General features: G+C 34.0%; 1 long non-coding RNA gene across 1 annotated transcript in view; it reads right to left on the reverse strand.

The window, feature by feature from the left end:
• The window catches only part of LOC105465567 (uncharacterized), a 102,936-nt gene that overhangs the window by 59,364 nt on the left and 29,160 nt on the right, over window positions 1-14,412 (reverse strand). Inside the window, exon 2 of the long non-coding RNA XR_977623.2 lies at window positions 10,540-10,614. This is a non-coding gene — a long non-coding RNA (uncharacterized lncRNA). The remainder of the gene's footprint in view (window positions 1-10,539; window positions 10,615-14,412) is intronic.

Below are 14,412 nucleotides of genomic sequence, written 5' to 3' on the forward strand. Positions count from 1 at the left end.
TAAGATCTAAGATCTCTTGATTTTGCTTCAAAATGATATAGGGGGAGAAAAAATGGGTAAGGGAACACATAAAACAAGATTGGACTTAAATTGATAATTGTTGAAGCAGATTTGTCTATAAGAAAAACAGGTTTCTTAACCATTATTTCTTCTATATAGGAGGCTTCTAGAACTCGAGTAATATCCTATTTCTTGCCCTTGTTGTTTTATCTGGGCATTTTCATTTCACAATAACTGATACATTATAAATTTAAGACGTGTGCACTTTTCTAGCCAGTTGTGATAGTGTGTGCCTGTAGTCCTTGCTCCTCAAAAGTCTAAGGTAGGAGAATCATTTCACCCCAGGAAACGGAAACCAGCCAGAAAAACGTGGCAAGGTTGCATCTCGGGAAAAAAAAGAAAAAAGAAAAAGAAAAAAAGGTGCACTTTTCCGAATGAGTTTTTACACTGAACTAAGGGATCCTCTTCTTTGACTGTGTCTCTTCTGGGACTTTCCCCTGACTCTCTTACCTGCCCAGGCTTTTTCCTGCAGTAACTCTGCTTTAAGGTTTTTCTGCTTTGGCACTATTGACTTTTAGGACCAAATAATTCTTTGTTGTAAGGTGCTGTCCTGTGTATTGTAAAAATATGTAGCATCTCAAACTCTTACCTCCAGTTACACCAAAAATGTCTTCAGACATTGCTAAATGTTTCCCGTGGGACAAAATCCCCTATTCGAGACTTATCGCTTAGGTCAGAAAAATGTCAGCATTTATTCTGAAATTTTAGCTGCCCATGCAGCACACCTGGTGAGTGAGGCTGAACCTGGGGCAAAACCATACAAAGGAAGAAAGAAAAGAAATCACCTCCTTATTCCAGTTGCTTTTTCAGGCTTTAACTCACCTCTACAAATTGCCTACTTTTCTTTACTTTTTAGAAACTTTAGGTCACTTGGGGTTTTTATTTGTTATGATTATTTTTGTATTTTTTCAAAGTTTGTCCTTGCTATGAACTATAGGGATGAGGTACAGGAAACTTACATTGCCACAGTGGAATTAAAACTCGGAATAGTCTCCATTCTCTACCACCATGCATGCGCATGCACACACACACACACACACACACACACACACACACACACAAATTAAGTGAGCATCTAGACTGACTAAAATGTATTTTTTTATATCTAAAATTAAAAGTTACTAGAATATATCTCAGTGTCAACACTTCTGGATCAATTTTTTTTCTGTCAAACATGGTGACACTTCAATATGTGGATTTTGTTAGCTCTTTTTAAAGATATATTAGAATTATCTATATATTCATATTTTCCCATTATTTTTTTCCTGTGGAGACTCCAATTAATTACACATATGTTGGATTTCTTTGCATCTATATTCAATCTTTATCATGCTTTCTCATTTTTCACTCTTTCTCTAATTTCCATTTAATTGTGTGTGTGTGTGTGTGTGTGTGTGTGTGTTTCATTTCTTCTTTGTAGCTTTCCAGCATGGAATTTATTAACTCATTGATTTTATTATTTTCATCCTTATAATTGATAATGCTTTTCAACTACTCCGTGGTGTCCCTCTTCTGATATATTTTTTTAATCTATTGGCATATTGTAATGCTCATTTTCTTCTTTATTCTTATAGTATCTTTGTATAAATTCTGTTTTTTCTTTTTATATTTTATTATTTTTGAATTAGTTGGATTTTCTGGATCAACTGTTTGTAAGAGTTTTCTTTGAAGGCAAAGATAGAATGGGCCAGATTAGCCTTACAGACTTTACATACCAAATTCTCTCCTTTACCACTACTGTAGAGGTGAAGTGCTTCCTGCATGTATGGGAATATATATATAGAGAGAGAGTGTGTGTGTGTGTGTGTGTGTTGTAACCATACCTCTGCAACTCCCTTTTCCCAGATCAAGGAGGCCTTCTGCCATCAACCTTAATCTCATTAGCTCCCATGCTTATTGTAAAAAAGTGACTAGCCAGGGTAATATTTAAAATATTTAGCAAATAGTACAGAAAGGAAGGGAGCAGAGAAAGCCAAGGCAGCTGAAAAGGGGTTGGTGAATGTATTCAGGGAGCATGGAACAGCAACTATGTACAAATCTACTCTGAATTATTGCAGGATTTTAATAATTAACACTATTATGTGCACTGAATAACATCAATGCTGAATGTGGTTTTTGCACTTTATGGTACTCCCTTCAGCTTCACAAGAACACTTTGCTGGGGCTTTTTTTTTTTTTTTTTTTTTTTTTTGAGATGGAGTCTCACTCTGCTCCCCAGGCTGGAGTGCAATGGTGTGATCTCGGCTCACTGCAACCTCTACCTCCCCAGTTCAAGTGATTCTTCTGCCTCAGCACCCCCAGTAGCTGGGAATAAAGGCATACACCACCACACCTGGCTAATTTTTGTATTTTTAGTAGAGACAGGGTTTCACCATGTTGGCCAGGCTGGTCTCTAACTCCTGATCTCGGGTGATCCACCTGTCTCTACCTTCCAAAGTGCTGAGATTACAGGCATGAGCCACCACACCAAGCCTTTGCTGGGGCATTCTGAGATATTCTGCTAGTGAGTCCTTCTCTGTCCTCTGCTCTTAATCTCAAATATATATTTGTATTATAATTTTCTCCTATATTCACACTCAAGATGGAGTTTTTATAGTTTATTTTTCTTGTTGCTTTTTAAGTGTGCCAGTAAGAGAAGGAAAAATATTCTGATTTATATTTTTCCATTTGTACCAAAAGTCTAAGTGAAGAAGTTCATTGTTAAATGTCCTGATATAAGACAGGTTTGTGGGCCATTTTTGTTGTTTGTTTCTAATTTTGTCACTGAATGATAAGAAAATGTAACCTAAATTAAAAAGCATTTTGTTTATATGCTATATATACCTGTTATATACCTTAATAATCCTTTTAAAATAATATGTGGTCACATGTGCTCTCTAATTTAAGAGCAAAATTACATATATGCCAAGATTATCAAGCTTTTTTATGTGTTGTTCAAATTTTGAACATCAATATTATTTTTAATCTGCTTGACTTATCAAATATTAAGAGTGGTGCTATGCATCATGATTGTGGATTGATCAATTTCTTCTTGAAATTGTGTCAGTTTTTTTACACATAATAAGATTCTTTTGATAGAGGTGCACGTGTTCAGAATTGTTACATCTTTTTGATTAGTATTTTTATGTAAAATTACTTAGCAAAGTTTTCTCTCTACAATATCTTTTGCCTCGAAATCTATTCTGTTCATTAATTATAAAGCTGCACAAGTTTCCTCTTTGAATTTATTTGCCGAGTATGTTTTCCCTATCTTTGTTTTTAATTTTTCTGTTCCACCAGAGATGCAATGTAGTGCAGTGGGGAGGACAGCAAGTCTTGAGCTCTCAGACTTCCTGGGTTTAAGTCCCTGCTCTGTCACTTTATAACGGTATTATCCAGGGGGAGTTTTTTAACATCTCCATGCCTCCCTCTTCTCATTTTTAAAACAGAGATATTAACTTAGTATGTATCTGCCTCAATTTTACATTAATTATCGTAAGTGATTGTTTTCTGAAAGGACTCAAATAGTGTATACTCACAAAATAGCTTTATTATGGGTAAAGGATACAATGCAACAATGGCAAAACGAAGGTATTCACTGAAAGGGGTCTGGAAATCTCAGATGCAGGCTTGTCTTCTCACTATGGATTGCACTGGATTGACTTGTTCTCCTAGTTTTGAATCGCCATCGAAATGCATGCAAAGCGTCTTGGCACCAACAAGCTCAAAGTCTGCTCATGACAGGGTCTGTTATAGAGAGGTGGTCACATAGGCACATTCCAGCTATGTGATCATCCTTAATCATAAAAATTACCCAGGTTCCACCAAAAACAGATGCAAATCATCAATTACAAAACAGTGTTGACAAATTGGTGCATCCACAACTCATGAACCCATGGTTATAGAAAATAATTTATCACTACTTAAAATATATCATAACATTGGCCAAGGGTGATTACTCCAGATAGTTCTGGACATAAGCATGAGGTCAATCCAGCTGAATACTATGTCAAAAGGCTTTTGTGAGGTTGGAAGAAGTTATAATTCTAAGCACTATGAAATGTGCTTATTCCTAGGTGAACACTAGCTATTTTTTGTTATGCTTAAGGTGTGCTTCTCATAAATATAATTGAATTTATTCTTTTTTCTATATCTGAGATTATTTGCCTTTAACTAAAGAGTTTACTCTTGGCTGGATGCATTGGTTCACACCTGTAATCCCAGCACTTTCAGAAGCCGAGGAGGGTGGATCACCTGAGGTGAGGCGTTCGAGACTAGCTTGACCAACATGCTGAAACCCCATCTTTATTAAAAATAGAAAAATTAGCTGGGCATGGTGGCACATGGCTGTAATCCCAGCTACTTGGGAGGCTGAGGAAAGAGAATTGTTTGAACCTGGGAGGCAGAGGTTTCAATGAGCCCAGATTGCACCAGGGTGACAGTGCAAGACTCCATCTCAAGAAAAATAAAAAAAGTTTACTCCATTTACATTTATTAGAATTATTTTTTAAATTTTGTTTATTTTTAGCATTTTTTTATTTGCTAGTTTTTATCTTATCCAACCTAATATTGTTCATACTGGTTGCACCTTTTTATTCCATATTTATACTTAAAAAGTTTTTCTAGTGGCTACATTTAATTTTTAATGTAAATGCATTTGCTTTAGCAATGTCTGTTATTAATAACTCTAGTGTGGAAATAGAAAATTGTAAATCCAAATTTTGTGATTCAGTTTTAGTTGAGATTGTAGTTGAAACTCCCAGTCCCAAACCATATAGAGATGTGCTGCAAAAGTAACAGAATTTTGGAGAATATTTATATATGATTTCTCATAAAGGTGATAAACTAAAAAGCATTTGCCAAGTGATACAAAGATTGTACTTTCATGAAATCTTTACATGTTCTGTAATTTAGTATCAAAAATTTACATTTCTGAGTATTTGTTAAATGAGAAGAGCAAGAAAACTTACTGTATTATTTGCTATTAACTACAAAGATTTTTATCATCATTTTTCATAGAATTAAGCTATGACTACAAAAGATTTGCCTTATTTGTTTACTGAAGGAAATGTATATATCACAATATTATTTTTATGAAGTTGTATTTATTAGAATATACTTATTTTAAGAAACCAAATTTACTCACTTGTTACAAACACAACAGCATTAATTATATATTCCCTTGCTAATTTTTCTTTCTCAACCCATCACTGCATAAATCAGGAAGTATTAAAAACTTTTATTTGTCTTACTTCCTGTCAGTCAGTTTGATGAATAAAAAATAAATCTTATCGTAACATATTCTTCCAAAACAATATAAGAACTTTATTATGCTTTAATGTTAATTATTCTTTTCTAAACTTGGGTGCTATTTTTATTTTGTATTTATCACATTTTTCCTTGGCACCTTTCTTTAGCATCTGTAAAATTACTCATTAGAATTTTTATTTTAATAAACTAATGATTGCTTAAATTTATCTCCAGGTTCAGAAATCCAATTGCATATCATGTCTTCTTGCATTGAATTTATTCCTTCTAAGTTCAATTTTCTTCTTCCTAAGATACATCTTTAAAGAAATTTTTATGAGAATCTCTGAATGGAGAAAGTTATTCTTATTTGTTTGAAAATTGTCTTTGTGCTGTCATTATATGTAAATGATAGCTGGGCATATAATTTCAAGTGAAAAGTTAACTTTCCTCAGTATTCTGAAGCTATAATACGTTCCATTGTTGTCTGTTGTATTAATTTGCTAGGACTCTTAGAGCAAACCACCACAAATAAGGTATCTTTAACAAAAGAAGTCTAGCATTACACAGTTCTCAAAGCTAGAAGTCCAAAAGCAAGGTGTCAGCAGGGTGGGTTCCTTTCCAGAGAGATGAGGCAAGGATTTGTTCCAGGCTTCTCTCCATGGCTTGTAAAAATAACCATTTTCTCTCTCTCTCTCTTCACATTGTCTTTCCTTTGTGCCCATCTGTCTCCAAATCTTCCTTTTTATAGGAACACTAGTCACATTGGATTAGGGGACCATGTAACTCTAGGGTGACTTCATCTTAACTAATTATATCTGTAATTATCCTATTTCAAATAAGGTCACATTCTGAAGTACTGAGAGTTAGGACTTCAACATATGAATTTGAGGCAGACACAATTTTATCTATAACATCTGGTCTTTTTCTGTCTTGAGAAATTGGTTGTTTTATGGGTAATACTTTTATTTATTTATTTATTTACTTATTTATTTATTTGTTTGTTTGTTTAGAGAAGTAGCCTTGCTCTGTCGCCCAGGCTGGACTGCAGTGGCACAATCACAGCTCACTGCAACCTCCACGTCCCGGGTTCAAGGGATTCTCCTGCCTCAGCCTCCTGAATAGCTGGGACTACAGGCGGGTACCACCACGCCTGGCTAGTTTTTTTTTTTTTTTTGTATATTTAGTAGAGATGGGGATTCACCGTGTTAGCCAGGATGGTCTTGATCTCCTGACCTCATGATCTGCCTGCCTAAGCCTCCCAAAGTGCTGAGATTACAGGCGTGAGCCACTGTGCCTGGCCTGGGTAATACATTTTTTATCTTTAGTTGCTTCAAAGAATTATTTTAATCTTTAGTGATTCTGCATTTCATTACAGTATTTACAGGTACATATTTATTCTCATGTGTCCTGATTGAGACTCGATGAGTTGCTGTTTTTAATGTAAGTGTTCCTGTCTTTCATCACTTCTGAGAAATTATCTTTGTATATTGAGTTTGCCACACTGTTTAACAAATACTGCATCTCCTCACTCTCACTCTAGGCCCTATGTGTCTAGTCTGTACTTCGTGTTTTTAATCTTTTTATGTTTATGTGCAGCATTCTGGGTAATTCCTCAGACCTATATTCTAGTTCAGAGCTTCTCCCTTTAGCAACACCTAATCTGCTTTCAAGTGGTCTTTAAAAAATGATTACATTGTTTTCCCTAGGGATTATATTTGGTTATTTTTCAAAGATGTCTACTCATTTTTCATAACACATTGTACTCTTCAATTTATTTTGTGTTGATATGATCAATTTAAATATATTTGCTTTATAATCCATAACTTCTAATTCTGTGTTCTAAAGTTCTGAGTGCCTAATTTTTCTTTGCTGTATCTTTTCATATTAGATTTTTTTCCTCATCTCATTGGTAACTTTTTATTGTGAGCTCATCTTATTGGAAATCGTTTTCTCTATTGGTAAATGCCTGTGGCCAGGAGTGTGAAAGTGTTCTCTTAGTTACTTCTACCAGGTAAATTAAAAGTATTACTGGTTCAAGATGATTTATTTCATTAATTATATAACTAGGAGCACTCCTGGTACTCATAAATAATGCAAAGTATTGTCACAAATCAATGTGGTTTTCTTTGTTCCTCAGTGTCTAGCCTGGAAAAAAAACTTACATTCTTATTGGGCAAAGAAGTGTTTTTTAGTCTACATTTTAATTTAGGCGTACTTCTAATTTTATCCAGAAGGTTCCCAATTTTTTCTGCCACTGTTGACCTAACTTTTTTAAAACACCGTGCACATAAGAACGAGCACTGTTTTATAATTTTTACAATTAGGCAGGAGTAGTAGAGAAGTTAATGTAGTGATGATAATATAACAGCAAGCAGATGACATAAATTAGACATTTTAAAAAGTATTTCAGTCTCTACCCACTGCCATCTCATTAAGAAATAGAAAAGTCTGTTTTATTGAGAGTCTTTATTTTTATTCATTCCTTTCTTTAGGCTGACAAAAATGTAAAATTCTTTCATTTTTATTATGAAATTGCTTATATCTTTCCATCTTCTCCACTAATTAAATTCTGGGTCTACTTTGGCACCATCAAAACCTCATTGAGTTGCTCTATGAGCTCTTCTAGCTTAGAAATTGCAGGTTTTTTTCTTTATCATGAATTACATCCAACTTGTTGAATCAAATAAAGTCTGATTTGAAAAAAAAATTACTACACTTTAAGAGTAGTAGGTTAATTTTCATGTATATAGGTAGGTATTTAATCATTTCATGTTGTTGTTATTTTTTTGAGATTTTGCTTTTGCTACAGCATGCTTTTTAGTGAGAGATACTCAAGTTTTCTCAAGAATATTACAGACATATTTTCTAACACAATGATAGAGGTAGAATGAAAATTTAAATTTTTGTATTTAAGTAGATCACTTAAATTAATAATTAAGAGAAATTTCTAGTTTCCTTGGCCTACATAGCTTTATATGATATTCAATTATCTATCTTTAAAAATAGGTTTAAGTTTCATTCTTTTACAATATTTAAGCAGGAATGCCCATATCTGGTTTTCTACTATAAATATCCTGATTATCATGTGTATAGATGACTGGTGTGGATAATCTTGAACTCACTATTAGGGTTTTCAAGCATCAGGAAGGGCAAATCTCTGACTACTCCCAGAGGGCCTCTGGCAAGTGGGTTAACCATGCATGGATGTTCTCCAATGCTACTGGGTTCAGAGCCAACTCAGAGGATTCTGCTTTCTCACGTTGGCCAATATGGGTGGTAATATCAACCCTGGTATTTTTCTGAGCCACAAGCATGAAACCAATCTTAACATTAATTGGCATAATAAGAACAAAAACTATATCTGACCTCACAAAATTAGCTTCACAAATGTAGGCTTTCCAAAACATGTTGAAAAAATGACAAGTTGAGAAAAATCAAGTTTATTTAAGCCTGAAATCCAAAATTTTTTGTTGTTGTTAATATCTTTGGCTAACAGACACACACACACACGTCTATGCACAAAACAAAGAATATCAGTCCATTTTTATTTATACATACATAGTTTGCTGCATTCTATTTATTTATTACTCAACAGTTATAACAACACTAATTATATCATCTGACCAGAACCTCTAATTAGAAGATTGATGTCTTTCATTCATATGAGTGTAGAATTGATCATTATTTTAAAATAATAAGTAGATAAAATCATCAAATATATAGTTCCAAAGTGACAGAGTGATCAGATGTAACCAATTATAATTTGAGTCATTGCCATTAAAAATAAAGGAACTATACATGATTCATAATCTGATAGTACGGTTATCATTGATACAACCCTGTTCTATAAATGTTACTGCATCCTGTTGCATAAGTGGCAAAGTCTTTATCCTAGGTCTTGGTCTCTTCGTTCCTAAACTTTTTGTAATCTTTCTTTGACTATACATGTAGGTGTGCCCACACACACACCTCATTTTGCAATATTTCTCTTCAATTTTATATCTGGCATATATCTCTATTTAGCCAATCACCACATTGATATGTAACCCTGGTTAGGTGTTTATATGTCTTGCCCTACTCTGTTGCTTACCTTTATGTTTCCAGCATCTATCCCAGTGCCTGGAGCACAATAGACACTCAATAAGTACGTTAAGAATGAGAGAATCTGTCCCTTCAACATCATTTTTTCTTTTTAAAAACAATTAGCCATCTCACCACTATACAATAAGAGCACCTAGTTTGACCACTAAAAACTGCAAACATTTTGTCCTTTTCCACCCTGCCTGTATCGGGAAACACTCTTGAGTTGATAGTATTAACCACCACCTAGTGGCTAGGATGGGAACTATGTGATTTGATATATGTTACCTGCCACCTTCAAGGGACTTGGGAGATTTAAACCATTGGAAATAGGGTTTATCAATGACAGCAGGAGCAATAAATAAACCCCAGAAGAATCCAATTTCAGCTCTAATAGTCACACACCTGAACTCTCTTATTTTAAGTTTGGAGCATTTAATGCTCCATTGGGATATTTACATACAGCAAATATCAAACTTCTTAAGTCCAAATCTCTTATCTCCCATTTACTATCTGAATGACTTTAGAAAAATTATTTAGTGTTTCTATATCCTAGAGTCTTCTCATCCATAAAACTGGAATCTACTATATGGCCCTTCACAATTGTAATATCCACATTGAGGATATGAATGTACTATATGGCCCTTCATAATCATAACATCCACATTGAGGTTCTCATGAAAAAAAGATACAATAACCCATGTGAAGATTATCATAAGATCTGCTCCTTAGTAACTCAGTAACTGAGTATTGTTTCTGTATTGATCTAGTCTGCCTAGCTCAATAGTCTAGCTTCCTGGCTAGTCTGTCTTCCTTTGTAATCAAGGGTGTGAAACGATCCCTGATTATACTGCTTACTTGTGCAATTTTTCTACAGGTCGGGTCTTCATTTTTATTTTCTTCCTTCATTTGAACTAGTGTCTGCTCTGGCCTTTCTGGCCCTGTCCTCTTTATAAGTCCAATGCATGTCTCAGCATCTCTTCTCCACAACCTACTTCTTTTCATTGAGAAGGTTTGTGTCTGCAATAATGTTCTTACATTTTCATTTCTATCACGACAGAGATAATTCCATCTTGGGTACTATTCCTTGTCTATAAGTATACTGCTCTGGCCACTTACTCCTTCTCATGTATCTCCTATTGCATTTTCGATTTATTCAGAAACACTTACCATCCTTTCCGCAAACTCGTTCCTTCTGTCCTAAGGTATGGTTGATAACACAGGTGTGGGTTTGTGGAACGTTACCTGTATAAGAAAAGAGAAAGGTTAAACGTTTTAAGTAAAGTTAACTGCAAATTCTATGAATACTATCAGGCTTTGAAGACCTTGAAAATGTCAATGTATCTCCTTAAAAACCCACACAAATTTGCCCTTTTCTAACTCTCTGTCTAATGGAAGTATACTTTTTCTTCAAGCACCAATCTACGGGAAACTATTGTTGAATCTTTCTCATATAATTTCATTGTGAAAAGCAAAACATGTTCTGTACATGTTTATACTTCAGGCATATGTTTTCTTGAATAAAGTAGACATTTGCACTAATCTTGGAAACCTAACCATCACCTAAAATAGTGTTATTATAGAACAATGTTGACCAAGTGAACTTACAGTAGACAACTTTCTTTTAAGTTAGGAACTGGATATAAGATGAAGAATATGATATCTGATCTGAATTATTTGGGACTAGTTCTGTCAGGCATGTCCTCTTGTTTTCCAAGTTAGAGAGTAATTCAGTCTTACTTTAGTTTAGTTTAGTTTTCTCCTCCCTGGTGAAATGGCAATGCTTTGAACTTTAGAATGATCGGAACAGCACAATCAGAAACTTTTTACTCAGGTTCCATTAACCATGTTCTAAATATATTACTTTAGTGATGACAGTCTTTGGTTCATTGTGATATTCATAGTGTGTTGGGCCGTGGAAACATTTTTTGTGGAGGTATTTTATGTCTCAATAACAGGTCAGACAATGGGAATTCCTCAGTTTTTTGCCCTCAGTCAGGTAAGATAATTTGTTCTTACATATTTGGATGAAGGTGAAGTCACTCTCATTGATAACTGCAGTTGTACCAACGTAAGGTTTCATTCCACTTGTTTCATTCTCATGATGGACATTCTTCTACTCATCACAAACCAAGGTCTAAAGCTGTGAAAGCCTCGAAGTTAATTACATTTCCTTCTGAGTTTCTTCTGCTGTGGCTTGCTGGTCTTCCCTTGTTCTTCTTAGAATGCACTAGCAGAGGCTCCAGAACCAGGCATAGAGCAACCAGCCAGAGATCTACACAGATCCTAACAGAGAAGACCCTAGAATTTACAACATGAGCTTCTTGACTTGCAACTTCTGCTTTGGAATATAATATGAGGTTTGGGAAGAGGTTTATTTTGTGATTCTAGATGAATTATTAAAATCATAAAAGGAAAGAAATCCTCAATGGAGGAACTAGAATCTTTGTGCTATATCAGAAATGAATTTAGTCATGGTGTTTTGTGGTCTTAAACTTTTTTTTAAGAGTCTGAATTTTGTCCCCAAGATTTCTTAATGCAGACATGAAAGAAGGAAATTGGAAAACAAACAAACAAACAAACAAACAAAAAACCTTTAATGATACTTCCATTGATATTCATGGCAAGAGACCACTTCTGAGGTACCTGTACTTGGTCCTTCAGGTCCTATTAGTCCACTGCCTACAATTTGAAGACTTTTAAAAAATGACTCTCCTTTCCTAAAATCACACAAAAACAGGTATATTTACTTGGGTAAATGTAATGGGTACATTTACATTTACCTGGAGACCTCTCATTATTTGGAGGAAAAAAATTCCCTTAAATTAAACGTGCTTTAGAAATGTTCAAATTTATGCACTCATGACATATACATTCCAAATGTCAGTCAAACTATGCACGTTTACAAACGTGACCCTGACCCTCACTCTCAAGAAGGGACATAACACACAAACATGTAATGGAACCTGAAAACAATTATAAATCCATATAGACATAAGAATGAGATAATATGGTAGATCAGTAATCTGAATAGAGTATTCATTTTCAGAAAACAAACTGTAGAAAGACAGTTAAGTGGTATCCATGTCAATGTTGGAATTTAGGAGAATTTAAGCACTGTAGAAAAGGGACAGCAGGAACTGTATATCAGTGCAACCAGGGAATAAAATTCAGAGCAAGATGTTACAGTCAAGGAAAGAGTGAAAAAGTATTTAAGATGAAGAGTCCATTAATTGATATGAAATCCCCCCCAAAATCCACTTTTTAAACAAGGAAAATTACCATTAGTTTCACTAGTTACTATTAGTAGCTAGAGATAATTTCATTACAAATCAAGAGGGAAAATATTTCATATTGCAATGTTGTAGCCTACTCAGTACAATGTGATATATAAAGAAATTGTAATCTAGTGAATGTTCTTAAAGATTTAAGTAGGTTACAGTTCTTGGCAATGTTATAATCTAATACTAGAAAGAACTTAGATGTGAATATTTAATCACAGAAGTTATGTATTAAAAGACATTAAACTAAAGATAAGAGAAATATGCCAGGGCATTTTGAAAGTTAGACAAGGAATTGAATCTTTTGGCCAATGATGAGCAATATTAATCAAATAAACAGAATCTCTACTAAGGTAAACCACAGCTGCTATCACTTCTGTTAGCATAGCAACAGAGAATAATTAACCTAGCAACAAAGTTCTAAATAGCAAAGAAGGAGATATTGACTGTTGAAAAATTACATGGTATTCAAAGAGTTTTCTAGAACAGGAGCAAGTAAAATCTCTGTTTCAATAGAAAGAGATATAAAGATCTGGAGGAGACATGCTCACTATAGCCCAGGGAAAGGCAACATATCATAGGAAAGTTCACTAGTTCTGATTTCCACTCATTCGATTTAAGGTGTTAATATTTAAAATACTGACTTCTCAAATCCTACAAAAATTATTGCTCCCACATTCCTCTTAGTGGGAGGCTTCTTTAAGGGCTCTCTACCCCAAACCCCAACACCAACACTCAGAAAATGATTGCTTTGTCTTTGCTTCACCTTGAATCCATCTCTGTCATAACAGTATTGCACATTATTACATATTAATGATGAATACATGATACTTGTAATAAATTGGGAGTTTCTTGGGGCCAATGTTTATTATATTTTGTTGCCTTAAACAGTGCCTGACATCTACTAGGTAGGAAAGAGGAAATTTACAGTTGCTCTTGAACCAATATTAGCAGTTAGATGTCATTTATTATATACCTTCATACATCTTGGATTTTTTCTTCTTATCCCTTAACATATTTTTTATTAAATAATTGACATTGTAAATATTTAATGATAATGAATGTCTTCCCCACATACCAAGATCCATGAGAGCAGTGATGCTCTGTCCTGTTCACTTGTGTGAATCTATAGTTTCTAGGACAATTTAATAGAAGCTCAATAAATAATTGAGTGGACAAACAAATAAAGAAATGAATTGATAGATGAATTCCTGTGATCCTTTTTATCTAACCACTAATTTTTCTTAATTGACATACATATACACACACACACATATATATCTATATATATGTGTGTGTGTGTGTGTGTGTGTGTGTGTGTGTGTGTATATATATATATATATATATATATATATATACACGCAGAGAGAGAGAGATTAAATTTTGCAGTTTAGGCCAACTAAATAAATTATGGGGTTCAATGCAAAGTGAAGATACAAAGTCCCTTGTTCACAAAGCAGGAAAAAAGTACCATTAAAAGTTATTAAAATATAAAGCTTTTTCTTTTATATTGTGCTTTTTCTCTTAAACTGTCATGGTGCTTTTATTTGCTATTTAATGTCATTCTAAGAAAAGAACAATTAAAATTTTAAATTTTAACATAAATTTTACTGTTCATTTTTATATTATGCAACATCAAGTTTAAAAAATATAAAAACATACTATTGTAAGCAGAATCATTGAAATTATACAATTCCTATTTTGTAGTTTATACATGCATATGCACTTGGTTCTTACTAGAACAATATAAACCCTGCACAAA

This window comes from Macaca nemestrina, chromosome 5 (assembly GCF_043159975.1).
Source record: "Macaca nemestrina isolate mMacNem1 chromosome 5, mMacNem.hap1, whole genome shotgun sequence".
NCBI classification, from domain to species: Eukaryota; Metazoa; Chordata; class Mammalia; order Primates; family Cercopithecidae; genus Macaca; species Macaca nemestrina.